At 44.8% G+C, this 6,000-nt stretch overlaps 1 protein-coding gene across 1 annotated transcript in view; it reads left to right on the top strand.

Annotated features, from left to right (window-relative positions):
* The first annotated feature begins 368 nt into the window (after positions 1 to 368).
* The window catches only part of LOC121008206 (lipopolysaccharide-induced tumor necrosis factor-alpha factor homolog), a 60,191-nt gene continuing 54,559 nt past the window's right edge, over positions 369 to 6,000 (top strand). The window contains exon 1 of the mRNA XM_040440621.1: positions 369 to 472. The gene's annotated coding sequence lies outside the window, so the exon portion shown is untranslated. The remainder of the gene's footprint in view (positions 473 to 6,000) is intronic.

The raw sequence follows: 6,000 nt of genomic DNA, 5'->3' as shown, positions 1-6,000 counted from the left end.
CCGCATCGCATCCACGCGGAATACTCGCCCGTGTGAAAGGGGCCTAAGTGTTCTTCGACTTAGAACCCTTGTCAGGAATTTCCCAAAGACATCAGCAGCAATTGAGGTTCAGGAATTTCTGGTTGTAGTCAGATTAGGAATCACTGCCCTAATATAGCTGCTTTTAGGTTTGCTACTTTGTATCAGTCACCTTTTCCATTCCTCTAGTCCACCTGTTTCAACATCACAATTGTGAAAAAGAAGATAATTGTCAATAATTATATTATAACCGTATAAAAAGTAATAAAGTAATACGTCATATTATAATGTAATAGTTGGCCAATATCCGGCCTGCCATGACTCAAAGTTACAGAGTACATCGTGGGCAGTAATCCAATAAGTGACTTCACAATGAAAGTAGTGTAGATTATCCTCCCTCTCCATTCTTGATTAGCCAGTCCTTTGTGAGCTGCAGAGCCTGAAGAGTCTGCCGGTGAGTCTCTGTCTCTTTTTGCACTTTCAGTAGATATTAATTCTATTTACATTAAATGATCTTCATTTTCTTATTGGTCATCCATATTCTAAAAAAAACAACACATTTTTGTCTTACCTTGCCTTTCAGGGGTATGGACAGTTTGATTAGGTTTGTGTGTCTGGTAGTAGTGAAATATTATCATTGTAGTAAGCTGGTTTGTTACCTTGTAATTCTAGTAATATGAATGTAACCACTGGAAGGGTTATCCTGAACGGAACAAGCTTAAAGGGGATGTCCATGGGAGTAAGAAACAATGGCTAAATAGCCTTAAAGTACAGCGTGCATTAAGTTTGCCATGTCGACCTACAGACCGCAGTTTATGGACACTTTTTACAATGATTCTACTGTACACCAAATATCTATATGGCACCATTTGCTTAGGGACTGAAAGAAAAAAAATATGAAAAAATTGCATTCTTTCCCTGAGCACCCCATGTAAAGGCTTATTCTGCTTATTTCCTTTTAATTTCAGCCCCCACGCAGCTGGACCTGTAAAGGGAAGCATATTTACCTCTGTATCTCTTCACAGGTCAATCCTGGAATAACCCTTTAAGTATATCAGCAATAAATGTGTTCTTAAATTACAGAAGGTGTACTCATTGCTTCTGCTTTGTTCTCCCTGAAATAAAAAGCTTTGTGGCCGCACCTACCTTATTATAGGAACAGAGTCATAGGAATATGGAAAAAGAAAAGACTGAAGAGACTCTCTGTATCCATAACCCACTTACTAGATCAGATAAATGACAGCTATATAGTAGTGTGAGCAGTGTCTGAGGTCATGTGGCGTCGTATGGTGCCTCTGTGAGATGTGCCAGCAAACGTGCGGCTCAGTGGTTGGCACTGGTGCCTTGCAGCGCTGGGGTCCTGAGTCGAAAACGATCAGGGGCATCTGCATGGAGTTTGTATGTTCTCCCCATGTTTGCATAGGTTTCCTTCTGGTTTACTCCAAAAATACACAAATAGGCATATGGGCTTCCTAAGAAATTGACCCTAGTATGCGTTGTGTGATTGGGTTGAGTGCCTAAATGTCAGCCACTGACTTCTCTGCGCTTTGAGTCCCTGTGAGAAAATCACATTACAAATGTTTGTCATGTAACCAAATGCAAGTGGCAGTGCACTTGGCAGCAGCACATCTCTCCCCCCCCCATGGCACATTTCTCCCCCCCATGGCACATTTCTCCCCCCCATGGCACATTTCCCCCCCCATGGCACATTTCTCCCCCTCCCCCATGGCACATTTCTCCCCCTCCCCCATGGCACATTTCTCCCCCTCCCCCCATGGCACATTTCTCCCCCTCCCCCCATTGCACATTTCTCCCCCTCCCCCCATGGCACATTTCTCCCCCTCCCCCCATGGCACATTTCTCCCCCCCCCATGGCACATTTCTCCCCCAGCACATGCACATCTCTCAGACTCTCATCATGAGTCATTCTAATCACCCCCCCAAATGCACATGACATTTCTCCAGTCCATGGCTAGTACAGACTGCTCACACTGCCACATGCCACTGGCACTGGGATGGGTGAGATGAGATCCAGTTGTTATTTGTACCTAACCTGCTACCTCCTTCTTCTGTTGCTGTTGGAACTTGGCTGTGTGGGGCGGCTGTGGACCTTCCCTGGCAGAGTCTGTGGCAGGCTGGTGCGCGCTCCTTCTTCTCTGGGGGCAACGTCAGACGCAAAGACGTGCCTGTGCGGCAGCGGCGGCACGCTCCAGCAGCCACTGCTCTCTTAAAGAGGCAGGCAGCAAAGCGGGGCTCAGAGCGGCCGCGGGCCCCTCGTCAGTCTTTTCATTAATCTGGACCGGGGGGACTCCATGTGCTGAGCGCTGTTACCCGCCCGCAACAGCCCGCAGGGCTGGCACAACAACAGAATTATAGACTAGTCTAGTTACGGGCTGGCGCAGGGGGGCCCTATGGACTCGGGGGCAATTGCCCCCCTTGTCTGGAAATGCCGGCCCTGCCCATACTCTATACATTATGTCAGCAGGACATTCCCTGTTTACTTGGGGGATATACTACTGACCAGCAAGCATTTTAATAAAAGTTTCATTCAGCCAGTAAATAAGCATTTTGCTCTTTTGTCGGCTGATTGTGGGGTATTTACTTGGTCGAATAATCAGCTCATTCCCAATCATTGGCTTGTCTAAACAGCCCTTTATTCTGCAAGGGAGTGCACCAAACTAAATGTGCGCCCCAGGTGAAAGGTAGGCCGATTTACAGTTTTACAGTAGAGGGAACCAAAATTTGATATCTGTTCCTTTACTAACACCCCACTTGTTACTTTTAGGCACCAACAACTAAAACTGCTATTTTGTGCCGTAAAGTTTTAGGTTTGTTTTCTGAAATCTTTGACTACTATTATGTGTTGGGCAATATGGTGAACTGATAAACTGGTAGAACTGGTAAAGTGACAACCTTATCTGGTTTATGACGATGTGCTGATCAGGTCAGTTTACCATTAAATGCCTGCCATAAGGAAAGGTGGCCTGGAAAATCAGACTCTTCCCTGCTGACAGGTGGACATTCCAGAAAGGATTAAATACCACCCTTTCCTGGCTGGATTCATTTTTCCATCACATTATACACTGCTCATATTCAGGGGTTACAGCCAACCTGCAATCCAGCGTCGGTGGCCATGCTGGCACACTATACGAAAAGGCTTTTTCCTGTAGTGTGCAAGCACGGCCACAGATTGCAAGGTGGTTGTAACCACGGGAACAAGCAGTGTATAATGTGAAGGAAAAATGAATCCAGCCAGCAAAGGAAGCAATATGAATAATAACACATTAGTAAGTGACTTGTATTAACCTTATTTACATGATAAATGCCATTTGCTGAAGCGAGACAACCCCTTTAATGAAGGTTAAAATGGCTGATAAAACAACTTCCACTGTAACGAGGCCCATAAACATGTCATGATGTGCAGTACTAGAGTTATGAAAGGCCCTTAAACATGTAATGACTCATCTGAAGGCATCCACACCCTTTAATGTGTAGATTTATTAGAAGAGTATTCCAGGAATAGCAAAAGAATAAATGTAATGTTAAACTATTGCAATTAAAATGGAATCAATTCTCTCTTCAATAGTAATAATTAGAGATGAGCGAATTTCTGTTACCACGGACCATAGTGGAATGCTTTTAGAAGTCTATGGGCTGCAAAACGGATCCGTCCCGTTTCCGTTATGCAGGGGAGGAAACATATTCAAAGCCCTGCAGCAATTATTACTATTCAGGGGAGAATGGATTGCAATTTAATTGCAATAGTTTTATATTACATTTATTCTTTTGCTATTCCTGGAGTTCTCTTTTAATAACTCTTAATATTTCTACATTATTATATGCATATATAGTATTAGTTCTCTAAAACAGGGGTGCTCAACCTGCGGCCCTCCAGCTACTACAACTCCCACAATGCCCTTCTGTAGGGTGATAGCTGTAGGCTGTCAGGGAATGATGGGAGTTGTAGTTTTGCAACAGCTGGAGGGCCGCAGGTTGAGCATGCCTGCTCTAAAAGATATATTATAGTGGACGGGGTTAGTGGAGTGCCAGCTTATTAGATTTTCTTTTCAAACCCGGCATGCCAAAGTGCGCGCTCTCCCTAAGGAGAGTTAGTTCCCCCCTGACCTGAAAGTGTAGCACTATTACGTAAAACATTACTTAGGCCACTTTCACATCTACGTTTTTGCTGGATTTGTCATGGATCAGCAAAAACATTTCTGTTAGGATAATACAACCATCTGCATCCGTTATGAACGTATCTGCTTGCATTATCTCTAAAATAGCCAAGACGGATCAGTCACTAAAACCATTGCAAGTTAATGGGCGCTGGATCTGTTTTCTTTTGTGTCCGAGAAAACGGATCTGGCACCATTGACTTACATTGCGTGTCATGCTGGATCCGTCTTGCTCCGCATCCCATGACGCACTCAAAAACGCTGCTTGATTACTAGGAACTGAGGACTGGGGTATATTTTGGGAAATGAACTTGTCTACCATAAATGTAGGATTAAAGGGGTATTCCACCATCACTAAGGTATGCCATCAGTGTCAGAAAGGTGTTGGTCCCATCTCTGGGACCTGCACCTATCTCAAGAATAGGCCCCCCCGAAGTGAAGGAAAGGACATCACGCAATTGCAGCCACCCTCCATTCACTGCTATGGGGATTCCGAAAATAGCTGAGTGCTGGCTCGGCTATTTCCAGCAATGCCTTGTGTGCGCAGTGTGCTCTCCATTCACCACTATGGCACTTTTGAAAATAGCCGAGCATGGTCACTATGTTCAATACTCCAGTGAATGGAGAGCATCCACGTGGTGTTCTCTCCTTTACTTCTGCGGGTGCGTTCTAGAGATAGGAGCAGGGCCCAGAGGCTGCACCTATCTGATTCTGATAGCATAGCCCAGTGATATTCCATCAATGTCTGAGAGGTGCCAACCCCTTCAAGCAGCTTATGATGTGAGGATATAAAATGTGCAACAGAAAAGCATTACCATGAATAATATATATTAATCTACATATGTATCTATTATGACGTCAACAGGTCCCTGATTTACAGAAGCACATCACACAAAGTATAATAGGCCTTCTATGCCTTATTTATCAGAAAAGATTAAAATGGGGAAAAAGATCCATGTATGACCTTATCTTAAAGGGCTTCTGTCACCCCACTAAAGTGATTTTTTTTTTTTTGGGCTAGTTAAATTAGTTATATAGCGATATATGAAAATATAATTGTGTTACTTACATTGATCCAGCAGTTTATTCAAAAAACGAAGTTTTATCATATGCAAATTCGGTCTCTACCAGCAAGTAGGGCGGCTACTTGCTGGTAGCTGCTGCAGAAATCCGCCCCCTCCTCTTGTTGATTGACAGGGCCAGCCGGGATCTCCTCCTCCGGCCAGCCCTGTCGGCTTTTCAAAAATCGCGCGCCTGTGTGGATTCGGCGCAGGCGCTCTGAGATGAGGAGGCTCGTCTCCTCAGAACTCCCTCAGTGCGCTTGCGCCGATGACATCACCGAAATAGAAGACGTCATCGGCGCAGGCGCACTGAGGGAGTTCTGAGGAGACGAGCCTCCTCATCTCAGAGCGCCTGCGCCGAATCCACACAGGCGCGCGATTTTTAAAAAGCCGACAGGGCTGGCCGGAGGAGGAGATCCCGGCTGGCCCTGTCAATCAACAAGAGGAGGGGGCGGATTTCTACAGCAGCTACCAGCAAGTAGCCGCCCTACTTGCTGGTAGAGACCGAATTTGCATATGATAAAACTTCGTTTTTTGAATAAACTGCTGGATCAAAGTAAGTAACACAATTATATTTTCAGATATCGCTATATAACAAATTTAACTAGCCCAAAAAAAAAAAAATCACTTTAGTGGGGTGACAGAAGCCCTTTAAAGCATCTTTAGATATAGGATAGTCACAAGTACTGCAAGAAGAGTTTTTGGCTTTGGGCACCTACGCAGCAAGGTGAGCACATTAGTCATCA

Source organism: Bufo bufo, chromosome 7 (genome assembly GCF_905171765.1).
Source record: "Bufo bufo chromosome 7, aBufBuf1.1, whole genome shotgun sequence".
Taxonomy (NCBI): Eukaryota; Metazoa; Chordata; class Amphibia; order Anura; family Bufonidae; genus Bufo; species Bufo bufo.
Note: the sequence above shows the minus strand (reverse complement) of the source record. Positions and strands in the feature narration are given on the sequence as shown.